This window comes from Drosophila novamexicana, unplaced genomic scaffold (genome assembly GCF_003285875.2).
Source record: "Drosophila novamexicana strain 15010-1031.04,08,12 unplaced genomic scaffold, DnovRS2.1 tig00000960-arrow-arrow-pilon, whole genome shotgun sequence".
Classification (NCBI taxonomy): domain Eukaryota; kingdom Metazoa; phylum Arthropoda; class Insecta; order Diptera; family Drosophilidae; genus Drosophila; species Drosophila novamexicana.
The window spans coordinates 288,293-305,113 of record NW_020824833.1 but is presented as its reverse complement, the minus strand read 5'-3'; positions in this window follow the sequence as shown (position 1 = coordinate 305,113).

The following is a 16,821-nucleotide window of genomic DNA, read 5'->3' as shown; positions in this document are numbered from 1 at the left end:
AATTTTGTGGGGAATAAGGGGAGGTATCCAAAAAGTGAAATATTTTATATTCTTGCAATTTGGACCTAGGCTCTCTTTTTTTCCGCGTAGATCGCAAATAATCAATAGCTTGCTACGTTTCCATGCAATCAAAAAACCGATATCGCACTCAGGTTTTTTTTTATCATATCTGTTAGGTTTTAAGAACTAGTCACGAATTTTGGGTGCATTTATTTAATTCCACAATTAGAATTGCAATTTTTATTGCATTGTGTGCCATGCTGTGTGTATTTTCCGTGAAAACTTAATCTTTACGTTCGTTTGGTTGAGTGCGACTACCAAACCGGAGGTCATTAAATTTTTTGTATAATACTATACGTGTAAAATGAAAGATACTTGATATATATAGAATATTCTAGAATCAAGATATCAAGTTTGGTGGCTCCAGCTTTTAATATTTAGCCAATTTGCTAAAAAAATAGGATGTCGATATCGATTTTTATCGATTGCTTGGAAACGAAGTAAGTAATCGATTATCGGAAACAAACTCGATCTGCGCAGACACTAAGAGGACCTACAGCTATCCTTGTTCTAATATACTTGCGTTCTTATATACGGACAGACAGACAGACGGACATGGCTAGATCGACTCGGCTATAGATGCTGATCAAGAATATATATACCTTATGGGGTCGGAAATGCTTCCTTCTGCCTGTTACATACATTTGCACAAATACAATATACCCTTTTTACCCATTTTCAATGGGTTCAGAGTATAACAGTAAGAGGCTTGAGCAAGCTAAGTAGGTGCATTTGGCGGTGGTAAAAGATGGCTCAGGGCTTTCCCAAGAGGTGCCCTTCCGACTAGACCGCACTTACCTGTTTTCTTTTTTGTTTAATTTTAGGGGGAATGGGGACAAAGTCGGTAAATAGCCGGTAGAAATAAGGTTCTAGAGGTAATGTACCCATGAAGTTTATAATGGTAAATTTTAATATATTCCATTCGAAATTTTAATGCAATGTTGAAAATAAATGCAGTCTTCATTGATCCACAGCTCTTAAGAATAACCATAACAGTTCAAATTTGCAGTTTTCAGTGGATAGCTTTCAAAATCTAAAAAGACCGACAAATGACCACAGCTGCTTCGTTATACGTAACGCCCCCTATAAACGGCTCGGGCATCAGCCTATCGTTATCGTCATCATAATGATTTCTGCATTGCCCGTTGACATCGTTTTCATTTTGCGCATTCAAATCTCTTTAACATAATTTGCCAATAAAAATTCATTGAATTATATTTTGATTGGTTTATAGGCCGTTTTGCTATGGCTAGGGAAAATGGGGGAAGGTACAGCGCCACCCTACTCCCATATCAACTAGCATCTGTATTGCTATCTCTATCTATAATGTGAATTCTATGTTTGTATATTACATTTATTATTAGCAAGGCAAAATGTTCTTTTAACAACTTAGGCCGTGCCATTGATATGCGTGGGACGATGGCCAAATGCGTGCAGATTAAGCAAAACTCTATTCCTTTCCTCCCTCCAGTTTTCCAACAACAGCTGACAACAATAAGCAATTGAGCGGAAGCCAAGGAACGTTAAATTAATGTGAACGTCAACCCGAGCCACGTCTGCGACTGTGTACATTTGTGTAAACAAATGTAAGTGTCTATTTGTCCACGTGCCATAAATAATTTGTGTCCATTGGCCCCATTCAATCAGTTAGTCAACAAAGTGAGCTGCGTTCTAGTGTCCTTTTACTACCCTATATTAGTGCATGTTTTAAAATGGCCAAAACGAGGCATACAATAATAATAGAAGATCCGCAACCGTAGACAAGTAGAACATGTTATAAACATATCTCACATATCTCAAACTTAGAACAATTTTATTTGAGAATGCCCTACTGGAAGATATCCCATTATGGGATTCCCATACCCAACGCTGAATGCCGCTGAGTGCCGGCTGATTACTGTTGTCCAAAAATATCTGTGAAGGATTTGTTTGGCTAGACATACAGCGGATCACTGTACACAAGCATAACCTCCAAGGCACGATCAAAGTTTTCTATGCCTTATGTGTGATTCGATGATACGTTTGTCCGTATTCAATCAATTGGTGACAGATGCGGGAAATGTTCGTCAGAAATGCAGTCAAAATTAAGTTCCTATTCCATACCTTGACGATTTTGTCGAACCAAATAATCCGGCAAATATGGGCTTAAAATGGATGAGGCATAGCGGAACGCAGTATTTGGTGGGCGCATTTGTACAGGTCTGGGTCGAAGAGCTGACAAAAATACTTAAATAGAAATATTACGGTGAACAACTGATTCACGTCCATACCCCTGGGACAGTCGTTGTGACAATAATAAGCACTTTTCGGTCAAAGACATAGGAGAAGTCCCAGCTGTGCTAAAACATAAAGAGGGTAGACAATGCGCTGCGTCCATGTTTTGCTATGACAAACACTTAACCCCTTTAACCAATAATAAAAATGGCTTATCTCTTTTTATCATGTAACGAAGAGGTCACTATCAATACCATTTCAAATAAGCCAACCATAGTGGAATTTTACAATAGTATCAATGACGTCAAATAGGTGGCCACAACCCATGTTTTGGAATTTTAAACAAATTTGTCTAAAAAAGGACATTATCTATTTTTTAATATGTTAACAGACATTTTTACTTTTTTATGGTCTTGTAAAATATCATTTAAATGACAGGTTTGCCACCGCCTCTACTCAACAACCACACCTATAATTGACTCTTATTGAAACAAAAACGAACGACAAACGAATTAAAATAGGAGCACAGAAAACAATACAATCGCAATTGCAATGATGTGTGTGTGTATACGTATACAACAATTCTTGTAATTTGCGCTATACTCTCAAAAAGTAAATTGCATTAAAATTGTGGCTTATATTGGAGGGAAATACAAGTTGAGTTATTAACTTAATTTATAGCTCTGCAGTAGTAGCAGGGAGGTGGCGATAGATACAAAATGAAAGATACTTGATATATATATACTATTCTAGAATAAGCTTATCACTTTTGGTGACTCAAGCTCTTATTATTTACTCAATTTGCGCAAAAAACAGATTTCGATCGATTCGACTCGATCTTCGCATGGACTAGGAGGACCTACAGCTAAAATTTCAAGTTTCTAACGCGTTCATACATACGGACAGACGGACGGACGCACATACGGACAGACAGGCGGACATGGCTAGGTCGACTCGGCTATTGATGCGGATCAAGAATATATATGTGGTCTTAAGCTTATGTTGAAGTTAAGATAAGATCCAAGCCAACTGTGAAAATGTGAAAACTTTATTTTAAGGAAAATTAGATGTAAAATATTTCTTAAATAAACTATATTCGATTGTGGATATTATCTGTGCTCAGTATCTTTTGAATATGGATTCCAAAAAGGTCATTCTCAAAGAGACAACGAATGACATAAGTATACAAAAAAAGTTAACAAACGTTATGTTGAACTTTCGAGCTATATAAGTTATTTTTAATTAAGTACCCAATAGAGTGCCGCAGGCGGGATTTAAAGCGCTGCCGCTGCGCTCAGTTTGTGTGTTGTGCACAAACGCATCATTCGTACCTGCATAACTATTCTCGAATTCATTTAAAGCCTTTTCTAAGTATGAACAATTTAAATTTCTTACTTTTTTGCTTTTTGAGAGCCCCACACCATCTTAAAATATTTTAAAAACATTTAGCTTGCAGCAATAATTAGTTTAACAAATCCTTACGTTTTTGTCCACCGGCTTAATGCGTATCTTAATTATTCCCACTTGTACTCGGAATACGAGCAACTGTGTGTTCTATACTTTCCAAGCAATCTGAAAAATTTATATTTTATACATTTTTAAAGCAACAGTGAGTCAACTTGGCACATTAGACAAAACTTAAAAAATGTGCGATTTAAGGATTTGTTGAAGCTGTTCATGGACTGAAAACAAGAATTACGCTGCCGGTCGCACCGAACTGCCACATTAAAGATTTGTAATTTTAATAATTTAATTTTAACATTGTCATGAGATATCTAACGCATACAAAAGGGCTTATATATCGGTGAAAATTATGCATTTTTAAAATCCATTGATACAGCGTAAAAGAGTATAATCATGGTCTGCATTTGGATGTATGTGACAGGCAGAAGGAAGCGAACCCGGAGTATATATTTTCTGGGATCAGCATCAACAGTAGAGTCGATCCAATCAAGTCCACCTGTCTGTCCGTTGGTCTGTATGTGTGAACACGTCGAACTCAAAGGGTTTCGATATTGTCTTCTAGGTAAAAGAGCTGGAGAAATTGTAAACGTAGGGTTTCTTAATACACGCACTCTACGAGTTAGTTTCAAGTCATCGAAACTTTGTCCTGTTACCATGAAATCGATTTAAATATATATGAAATCCTGCATTATTATCATATCTCGGAGCTAGGGTCACCAACATTGGCATGCAGACCCTCGAGCAGTATTCATAAGTGCAGAATACTTTACTTTTGCAATACCTCCCCCTCTTGTCAACTGGACAATAAACACCATAGTTAATCACGAAAGCATTTTCCATATTGTGAGGACAATGGAAGCACAGTCACAATAAAAACTGCGTATAGTTTTTTGTCGTCGCAGCGCTTAAGCATTGTACTAGCTGGGTACCTTGCACTGTTCAAACTTTTCAAACTTTTCAAACTGTTAGATCAGGCTGCTAAAGTTAAAACATAGGAATTAAGTCTCATATGGGGAGAACAAAGCAATAGAATATAGATTGACAGTCACTTTGGTGCTCAATCTATGATCAAGTTTAGAACCGATTTTAAATCAATTTTAAGATAATATGTAACGTATCGTTTGTCGTGCATCGTAACACATTGTGGCTTGCATGTTGCATTAAACCATATTTTTGAAGGATCACATATCTTAAGCTAAAAGTAGAGCTACTATCCAAAATTCTAGAAATGCCACAAAATATTTCATTTTCTTCGATGAAAGAAATATAAAATGAACTCATAACTTGGGTCTTGAATTAAATCAATCTTCTGTGTTGCTGTGTTAGTATCAAATTTAGCAAAATGCAAACGATAAGTCACGACTTAATACGCAATTCGCCAACTTAAAACTGACGTGCCCAATTCTGTGCTCATATACAAAGCAGGCAATAAATTTACTTCGCCTTTTTAGCAATGATACTAACAGGTGACACACACACAAAGACGCACATGCACACACGCACATACAGCTGTTAACGACAAGTAAAATGACTGACGGCCACGCCTAGTCGGCGCCCGATAAAAACCCCTCCTACATCGTGGTCGGTGCCATTGGCCACGGTAAAGGCCTTATGTGGTTAGCCTGTCATGCGGCGGGTTCATCAAATCTGTGTAAGTGAAAATCTGTGCCAGAGCTTAAGTTGGTTGAGGTAAATAGGTGTGTTAAGAGGCAAGAAAGGGAGAAAAGAGGCGGAAGTGCGGGCTGGGTGTCTCGTATAAGATTAATAAAGCAGAAATTGACAGATTCAGAATGACAAATTGGTCGTCAAGCCTGATAAATGATATGAAATCTCAAGAAAAATATTGTTGCTGGCAAAAGGACAAAAGAGGACGAAGCCTGTGGCAAAGAAGAAGATAAATATTGATGGCATCTGCGGCGAGAAGTTAAAAAACGAACCAAAATGAAAAAATATTTGAAGAGAGATGAAGAAAACGGAGCAGCAGCCCAGGAAGAAAACACAGAGGGCAACGCACAAAAACATTGGAAGGACGAAGGCAACGACGCTGTCGCCTTGAACATTTGAACAGCTTGGAATGCAAAGCAGTTTGGTGTGGCTGTACGTATCCAATCCCCCGCAGATCACCAGATTGCCGACCCAGACAGGTAGCTAAACGGTATACTGGCCAGTTTTGGCTGTCCGTGCCCGGACTGCATGCTTGAAAGTCAACCGGAGCGCGATCTAAGGTATGGGACGCTGGCGCACCATGTTGAACGCTAGCCAAGTAAATTTTTAAGATTTTGTTGTTAGTGTTCGTTAGTCAACGCCCTCGGACTGAAACTGGAGACGGGGTCTGAACCTGCGCGTTGAAATGTGTCTGTATTTGTGTCTGTTACCAGTGGGCTGAATAGGATGCGAAAGTGTTCAAAATTTAGCGTATGCAAGCATGACGATAAGCAATACTGAACATACTACATGGTGTATATTAATAATATTAATATTTATGTATAAGTAGATATTGGTGTTATTTCACTCTTCAAAATAATCTATGCTCCCTTTGACATCAAACGTAATTTAAACATTTAAATGTGTTCTGGGACATTATATATTACTTATTCACCATATAAAACATTATTTTAAGATGCTTAGTTTTCCTACTTAGGTTTTAAATACAAAGTTTATACAGTATACATAAGAACATATATTAAATAAATAAAGAAATATGTATAAAAATTTATTTGTACTTATTATTATTTTATAGTTTTCAAATCTTTCTTTTACCCTTCAATTTGGAAATCATTCAAGGATTCTTGAATTTGAAATCATCTCCAATCCAGCAATGGCCTGCCTTATTTATCAAATAAAGATAACGATTCCACTAGAATGAAGCTACAATTTTGTATTCTATAAGAAATCATTTGCCCATCTGTTTCGATTGTAGTATCCTGTATAGCTGCAATGCCCACTAAGTGCAATTTCAAGTGTTGACCATCTGACTTCAATCTGTCCAAACTCACACACACACACCCACACACCCACACTCACACAGCTTAAGCATTTAGGGGAAAGAACGAGAGAGTTAACCAGAAAGAAAGATGAAGATAAAGAGACTGTAAGAGGGGGACATAAAAACAGAGATATGGAGTGAGAGGGCTGAGGCTTGGCCGCTGCGGCTGCATTGTTTGTCAGCCTAATGTCTGTGCGGGTGCCACTGGCCTGTAAACCACGAGTACAATAAGATGAAGATGAAAGACACCTGAGTGGGCGAGAGGATGTGGGTGGCTGTGAGTATGTAGTGTGAGCATCCTGGACTGAATGCTGCCTCGTCAATTTGGCAACGCTCTACTGTGGCTTTTTCAAGTGATTTTCATCCTTGCGGCTGCATTGCGGCTTTGCCTGTGGGCTGTAAACTTAAAATTCAATTTGTTTGGCTGTGATTTAGTGTAATTTAAGCGCACTACTGGAAAAGATATATGGGTACTTCAGATGGGCAGCAAGCTGACAGAATACAGGTGACTCTGCGTCACTGTTCGCTCTGGCTGGTTAGTAACACAGGATGCGTGAGTGTGACAGTTCATTAGTATGCCAACGCCACATGGCAAATGGCATTGCCCAAGTGAATCTTAGTGCAGCTCCCTGATTGAGATTTTTAACTTTTGCTTTGGCTTCAGACTTGGCAAGATGGTCCAACTCGAGCCGTTTGTCAGCGGCTGACATGAATAAGTCATAGCCAACAGGCACTACTGCCAACTATCAACTACCAACTCAACCATCTCATCTAACTCAACCAAGTTAGTCCACTCTCTTACCTCAAGTCAATGACATGTGCAATATTGTCTTTCTCCAAAATGTCTGCCAATACACAGAGTTGTCAACTCATGCGCTCGACTGCCTGCCAAGAGTAATGATGCCTGTGACTTATACTACTCCATACTCTTCGATTTCATTCTGCTGTCTGCCCTCCTGTAGTCCTTCTGTACCCGTACTTGAAGACATCCTCGGCTCGTGCTTTGTCAGCGGCTAAGTGCAATTTAAAGCAAATGTAATAGCGCATTTGCCAAAAAAAAAAAGGAAAAAATCTTAAATGGCGCTACATCTGCTGGGATTTTGGCCCTTTGCCCAATGCGACAACGGGAAAACAAATGATCGTTGGTTAACTTTAGCGACTTAAATGCACACGCATATATGAGCATGTATTTATGTACCTGTGAGCATTTCAAAAACGTAATTTTTTCACTAAACCCCCAATTTGAGTATTCAATTCAAAGTGTGCGTATCTTGAACGGGCTTAGCATCGAGCTATTCATTGCAACACATGATCTTTTACATAACACGTAATTTTCCTACCAAATACATTAAAAGTCATTGATTTGGATTCATGAACTTTCATTGCACGTTTGTTTTAGGTTCAATTGCCCCTTTGTGCAGTGCTTGCAACTGCAACCGATAGCTGTCGAAATGAGAACCAGAATGGGAATGTGGCAAATGCAATGGGAATGAAAGCGGCCGCCAGTTGGCCAGTTGGTAACTAGCAGCAAATTTGCGCGCAACCGCAAGGGCAGCTTGAATGCATCTGTGAGTTAGGTGCGCGTCTCTTGATACGTGTGTTGAAGGCAGCTACAAAATTTCACAAGCAAACACACACAAGGAAAATGGGAATTGAACTGTGCATCCCAGTATACAGCACGCAAAACAAAAAGACTGCACAAAAGGAACTTCAAGAACAATAATTTGGGTACTGTCCGAGCAGGAAATACTCTGCACGTAGCACTACACCATGTATCTATATGATTACTGATTTCTGGGATCACAATAATAAGTATTTAGGAATTTTAGGTTTTTTCCGGCCGGCCTTAAACTTATTTTGAAAGCTCGAAAAAATGGTTATTATCAAACGCCCTTCTTTTCGGGTAGTTGGAAAAGTATGTACTAAGGTTGTATGGGTGAAATACTCGTTTTCTTCCGTTCGGCTACAAAGTTACTGTCAAAAATGTACATTATTTAATAATAAATACATGTTTTAACGATATTGGAAGGTGCAAAGAGTTTTATGCAAATTTTATATATGTACATATTATATTTAGTCAAATGGATATCCCACTTTCATTATATCGATAACAATAGGATTTGAAACTTGGCTTTTTAAGAATAACTCAAAGTCTATAGGAACTATCTAAATATTTGGTATTTGGAATATTTGGCCGCAGCTGATTAATGCAGAGGCTATCTGGAAATCATATTGGACTACATGTTATGATAATATTTGAAAAGTTCAAACCGTGGTGCTATAAGTCAATTTTTATCTTTGCTGATGGGTACAAGAAATTTCGTTTGTTCAATTAAGAGACAATATATATGGAGGAAACTGAAAATGAGCAACGAGAGCAGTAATGATTCTCTTAGCGAGCATTTATTTTGTTTGTTGAAGAAGAGATAATCATGAGCTTTTTGCAGTTATAATTAACAATTATCGAAGCCTTTGATCCGCCGCTAGTTATTGGCGTACAGCCGTCGGACGTCTTTTACATTTTTGAGGATTTTAAATCGTTCCATAATGATATTCAGCAGATAAGTTCAGAACTTGACAGAGTATGAAAACAGGGAGAATTTGTCCATACGTTGGAAGTCAACTTAACTTTTTTTAAGAGGAGTGAAATATTGGCATATCGGGATTCCGGACTTTATTATGAATCCGAAAAAGAAAGTAAAGTTTTTATATTAAAGTAAATTTTAAAGAAACTTTCTGCAAAATATTGCAATTTACAAACGGTTTCTTTATATCCATACAGGGGAAAGGGGTAAATGTTTTTGCGCAAATGTATAAAGGGGCACAAGGAAGCATCCGACTATATTTATTCACGAGTAGCATCGACTCGATTTAGCCATGTCCATCTATCGGTATGCATGAACGCGTCGATCTTAGAACCCATAAGAGTCCCAGCGCCCGCAGTACAAATTTGTTTCCGATAATCAATAACTTACCTCGTTTCTAAGGACGGATGGATAAACAGACGGCCATGGCTTGGCTATTGACGCTACCCAGAAATATACATACTTTTATGGGTCGGAGTTGCTTCTTTCTCACTGTTACCTTAATTTGCATAAAACCATTATATCCTTTTTAGCCGTTTTCAATGGGGACAGGGTACAAAATGGTTAGTAGAAGAAGGTTCAGCGTATCCCTAAACAGGACACTCCTAAATAAAAGAATAAGAGTGTTTTCGCTATGTTAAAACATTGAAACTTGGTGAAAAATATCCCATTTTTGTAAAAAGATATTGAATATTTTATAAATCATCAAATTTGTTATATTGTTTGTATATCAATTAGACTTTCGTTCGTTTAAGGTTCTTTGGAATCAGTTGAGCTTTTTGGAAGTTATGGCGAATTTAGTCACCCAAACTGTTTTGAAAAGTCTAATTTGTTATTAACGTTCCAGACCAGAATCATAATAATCGGTAAAAAAAAAACGGGTGCGTAAAGTTTTGGAGGTCACACACCAAAGACAATATAAACAAAATATACACTATTATGCATTGCGAATTATTGTAGTTGTGAGCAGGTGTGCTTATAGGTTCCGAGAAAGGAATTGTATTGCAAGATATATTTATTGCTTTATAATTCGCTTTCGACACGTAAAAGTAGTCAAATTCAATGCCTGCTTAAGAGTGTGTAGGGAAATTTGTGCAATGCGGCATTTCAGAGTGCCAAGGTTCAGGTCCAGTTGCTGTTTGCTGCTTGTTGTGCGGCATTAAAAACTTTTCGAGTTGCATCGGGTGACCGCGGGTGGTATGAGAGCTATGGAGTGGGAGTAGTTGGAAAGGATTTGAAATATCTAGAATTTAGGCGGAAGGGCAAATGTGATAGGCAGCGGTGGGTAACGAATACAACTCAGACGACTGCAGCAAAGAGTTACGAATTTTTGGTTTCACGCTATCTGATTTTGATTGGAAATTTTTGTGCCCTGCGCTCTTAACAGTACAAGCAATAGCAACATCGACAGATGAAATGGCAGTAATATGGAAACGGTGCCACAGATGAAGATGGTTATAGGCAAAATGTTAACACAGAGCCGAGCATCGGCTCGGTCCCTGCACAGTACCGGGAAACCAGCCAAAGCAGAGCATACTTCGGCATTTGTGTTTTGCTGCTGAGACCCGCAACTAACTATGTCATGATAAGCAACAAGAATAGCAGTAACAACATTGCCAGTATCAACATCACCATCAGCATGAGGTCGAAAGCGGACAAGGTCACAGTACAAGCTGCTGACTCAATATCAGGCCAGGCTTATGTATGTGGCTGAGAGTAGCTCCAAAAACTTGTGACAACAACCAACCGCCAACCATTCAGGCTTGGCAGCATGCTTCGATTTTAACTAGATGATGCGAGGCAGTCAAGGGCAACTAGAGCTGGGCTCGTCTGGTAGGCAGGAAGCGCCGTCAAAGCAGCTTGCACAAATTGACAACTTTTAGGGAGGTGGAGGTCAGTTTAGAAAGAAGAGGACACACAGAGGGACAGAGTCGCATGAAACAGCAATTGAAAATTATTAATTTCAATCAAAACTTTTGACATCGCTGCTTATCTGTGCGGAGTATTACCATTCAGCTTCTAAGCAATCTGAGCACAAAGTTTGTCTAGTTTCTTGTTTCTCATTTCAGTTGCCAGTTCACAGCCAAACGCGACCATCATCATTTATTTTACTAAAGTCTGACTGGGGTGGTGTCAGTCAGTCGTAGTGGTGCGTGAGCAGTTCCAGGCTAAAAAAGTTGCTGTTCGCTTGCTAAGAAATATATTTTATCATTGCTGTCTCTTTGATCAAATCTCGTGAAATCCATGAAAAGCGGGCTTCAGCTTGAAAAGAACATAAATTAGGACACACACGTGCTCACATAGAAATACGTGTATTTAAAGGAGCTTGACCTGACTATCTAGTTGGTGATCAATGCATTGCTTAAAAATGTGTTGAAACTAACTCGATCTGAACAGGCCATAGGAGGACCTACGCTAATATATAGTTTATAGTTTCTGAAAACGACACGATTTTAAAAAGTTAATTATTTATTTCTTTAGTTATTAACTATAAGTCATACTGAAGCGTTGTGCTTTTATTTAAATTGTAGCTTGTGATTGAAAATTAGGATCTTATTTTGCACAGCATGAGACCTACAGAGGAGACACTTGGTCGGCATTATTCGCCTTGTTGTAAAAGGAACCGTTGTTGAACGGCGGAAATGTTTATTGAGGCAACTTTGATATTCAAGATCAAGCAATAAATCAAGTGTATGCCCTCCAGGTGGTTTTTGATTTAATTGGGCCTCACTGTGCCCCAACAACTTTTGTTTTTGGTATTTGGTCGGCATCACTGAAACTAAAGACTGCAGTGTTTCTAGCGTAACTAAATCATTTTATTTCTGTTGCACATATTAATATTAGCAACTGTCTTACAGTTATTCGACATTTTTGTATATTTCTTCCGTAGGCAGGAACATTTAATTTATTTTCTAGTTGTTGTTCCTTACTACTCGTTGTAACAGTAAAGGTGGCAGTTTACTATTATTTTTCAAAACTTAGCCGAATTCTTTTAACTCTTGCAAATTCAGAAATAAGGAGTTGGCAATTGAATTTCGCATCTGATGCCATTGATCTGATCTCATTTGATGTTGATAAAAGAAAGTTCCAGGTAACCCAAGGTGAGCACCTACGACTAGATTTGTCGGATTTGAAGGATGTTCTGCTCTTTAGAAATGCAACATTGCTTAACTTGCAACAATCTGGTTTAAACAATTTTAAAATTATCATGAAATAATATTTAGTATAATTATATAATATAATTTTGTTGAATAAGTACATACTGAAACCTGCCTATGTCGTGCGAATTAAAGTGTTTAATTCTTGACAGCTCGTCAGCTTGCTTTGCTTAGCTTATTCCTAGTGCTTATATTCCAGCTGTTTAGAGAGTAAGTTAGGGGCTGGTGATCTGCATAGGTGTTTAACATTTACCGTACAGGTAATATTTGACTGCATTCAGAGCCCAACCTATATCCAAAATTTCATTCACAACTCTATTTAGTGGTTCTGGTGTTGCCTGTCATACATACCCTTGCCTTCTTCCTTTGTCTTAGAAAATTATTTTCGGCATATGTTCATGAATAACATCGTCGAGTCCACTTTGAAATAATAAAGGCACATTTTAAAAGCGAGTTGCCTAAACTTATGTTACTCTATTGCGGAGAAAACTGTTTTTATCGATATCGCAGTTTTTAGTGGAGCTCATAAAGCGGAGAATAGCTTGAGTTGAGTTCTTTATTCTTAAAAATACAGAACAAAATTATCATATTCCACTATATTTTATCGTTTTATGATATGTCTATATAAAGTTTTGGGGAAGGTTAACTTCTTATTGATCTCCATAAGTTTGGATAAGTCTCCCCAATATAAAACAAGTGTTTGTACCCAACCTGGAACAATGTAGCCAACGACTGTGACTAGCCTGTCCTAATGTGGTCATTTGATATGCTAAGCTTCCAGCATTTTTTTTTATTTTGGTAAGGATTGTGTGCAGGATACCGAATTATTTTGGAGTACACGCCAGAATTTAATTATTCTGGCTTTGCCGCTAAATGCCCTAATACCATTTACTATATCGGATATTCGTTTGAAGTTTGTCCGGGATTCGCAGCTTACACTTTCACTAAATGCATCGACAAAGACCAATGTATTAGCACTAAGCGATTGCAATAATTTTAATGCTTGTTTTGCTAATACTTTATTATTTCTAACATTCCTTTACCCAAACAATATACATATTTAAGTTTTTTTTTTTTTTTTTTTTTTTTTTTTTTGCTAAAGCTTACGCTAGCGTGATATGCAAAGTTCTTCTAGTTTTGGTAGATGAATTTTCAGGGTATTTGCTAGTCGGGTATTACCAACTGGAGCACTCTTATGTGTATGTATTTTTTTTTCAAGAATGAAGTAGCAATGATCTTCAGAAACGTTCGTTTCCTTAAATATGTATCTAATTATAAACCGTAATTTGTTTGTCGCTTACTCGTTTTACTGGAGTTTATAAAATGAAGTACCGATTGCTGGCAAAAGTGGCATGCTCAGTTAATAATCGTGAGTCATTTAGAAATGATCAGCGATAACCAATCGAGCAACTTAGCAATTTGCTCTGCTGCTGAAAGTGATACGGACCCTGCTCGGGCGTCAGCCAATTACTTACGACCTCGGCAGAGAAGTTGTTGACGCAGGCCGCGGCAGAGCAGCAGTGAGTTGCGTGATCGATCGCAAGGCCTGGCCCAAAAGAAACGTCTCACAGTGCCCCGCTTTTTAAAAAAGCGGCGCTCAAAATGATGACATGATGATGAACGGTTCCCAACAAGGGAACAGAAGTTCCTTAGTTTCTTCCTAGAAAGTATATAAGAGTATATGCCAAGGAGCTGACTATACATATTTTACGAGATTACCCGAAAACTCGTGCAGTGGGCCAAACAATTTTTGTTGACGCAGTTTAAGCCATCGGATACGGCCAAATCTTAAAAGATGCTGCCTAAACGCTAACGATCTGTGCAGGAAGCAGTGCCGTCAGCTAAGCGGTCAAGTGCTCAGATCTTAGTCGAAGTAAAAACAACGAGTTAACAACAATATAGGAGAATGGTGTACCATCACCTGTGTGCTTGGATGCTGAATGGCAGGAAGGCAGAATAGCCTGCAATGTGGAGCGCTCAGCCAACGATTATAAGAAAGCGCCTTTTCTACTGAGTGAGGTCTATTTGGGAGCCAGTTGGAGCCCGTCAACCTGTGTGACCTAACGAGTAAGCCAAGCCCAAGAATCCTGAAAATATCCTGAAACTCCTTCAACAGCTCAATACGGGTGACGCGCGAGTGGTCACGGTAAAGGAGACGAAGAGATCATCTTGCCTTAAATGACGAGGAATTCAGAATTATTGAAGAACATAATTAAGTTTAGCTGCTGCACATACACATACATAGAACACACATCTAACTAATTAAACATGCATGGTTATTGATACCATACAATCGCATTCGCAATTGTATTTGTGTGTATGCGTGCACATGTATACAGAAATTCTTGTGCTTACTGCCGCTGCCACGTGGTTTGCCAATACAACCTCAGAATTCTGGTTGACTATCTCATGGGCAACCACGCGTTGGGGTACCATCTCCACAAAATGTGGTTGCCCTCTTGCAGTGAATGCATTGTGAATGCTTAGAATAGTAAGCAGTATCTGAGTCGTGGGTTTGTTTGGTCGGATAAGGATTGCCTCGGCCTTCAGCAGGTGGAGTTGCTCTGGCTCTCAAAGTGTACTTTATCGCACAAAATACATTTAAGGACCGGAATGCCGAGTTCCGCACCAGCTGAATCTTGTTAGGTATCCCCGCCATCCCCGCCTGCACCCCATAATTATAAATCAATTAAACAAAGAAATTGGAACTGCCTACCATTTAAAGCCACCATTTTAATACAATTGTCTATTTGAAAATATACGAATATTCTTTCGCACAATACGATCTACTGCTAAAAAGTTTATCTAGATCGGTTAAAAAACACAGAAGTTATTAAAGAAAACTTTTGGTTATATTTATAATGGCACGCCACGTGTTTGCGACAGCCAAGTTTTTGATGTGGCACCGAGCCATGGGAATGTGGCAAGCTAAATGGAGTTGTAAGTTCGAGTCCAGTACGGGCAATAAACATTTTATTTTAAGCTCTTTTTATACCCTGAACCCATTAAAAATGGGTATAAGGGTATATTGTATTTGTGCAAAATCCAAATGTATGTAACAGGCAGAAGGAAGCATCTCCGACCCCATAAAGTATATATATTCTTGATCAGCATCAATAGCCGAGTCGATCTAGCCATGTCCGTCTGTCTGTCTGTCCGTCCGTCCGTCCGTCCGTCCGTCCGTCCGTCCGTCCGTCCGTCCGTCCGTCCGTCCGTCCGTCTGTCCGTATGTATGAACACAAGGATCTCAGAACCTATAAGAGCTAGAGACTTGAAAGAGATGTAGGTGCTCTTAGTGCCTGCGCAGATCGAGTTTGTTTCCGATAATCGATAACTTACTCCGTTTCCAAGCAATCGATAAAAATCGATATCGATATCCTGTTCTTTGGGCAATTTCGGTAAATAATAAGAGCTAGAGTCACCAAACTTGACATATAGCTTCTAAACTAGATTATATATATGCATTTGATGTTGGAAGAAGAGGGTTCAGGGTATCCCCTAGTCGGGAGCTCCCGACTAGAACCACTTACTTGTTTTATTATGGCTGGCTCGTTAAAATATGTATCTACGTGTTCTTTGGGCTCTGAGGTCTTTCATAAGCTGCACTGACAACACCTCTATTTTTGCCTTTAAGGGTCTTTCCAGCTGGACCATGGCTGGTAATGACTCATAGTTAAAGGTTTCATATGAAGAAAAAATAATTTCTTAAACTTAATTACAAATTATCCTTTAATAATTGAATAAATTGACAATCGATACATTGTGCGATATACGATGTATGTATGTATGTAATAGTGTTCGGACCCAGACGTATCCGACATTTTACTGCCGGCAAAATAAGCTCGAACTTATGAAAGCTCTTATGTCAATAAATTAAAGCTGAGGGGTTAGTTTGCTTAGGAACAAGAGTGAACCGTAGTGAAATAAGATCTCACATGTCAAGGAATTTTCTTTCATTCTTGGATATCATAGTACTAGACAATAAGCATTATTTATAGCCTGCAGGAGTATTTAATCGTAATAAAAACTATAAATGCTAGATACTTTAAATTTGAAAAATATATTCTTTTACAACGTACGTAAAATTTGGTTTTTTAAGCATAGCTCAAAAATTTAAGTACTAGTACTACACGAAATTTGGTATGTAGACCCATACATACATACATAAATTATGAATATTTCTCCCTTTCACGCTAAAACTGAAAATAGTTAAGGCCTTGTAATTTCGTAATTTTTAGCAAGAACATTGAGTTATTAAGTGCGACGCAGGCGGAAGAAGCAACTTTGTCGCTGCGCAAGGCATTCTGGGATTTAAATTGAGCTACTTACATATATGTATATAGAATGTTCTATG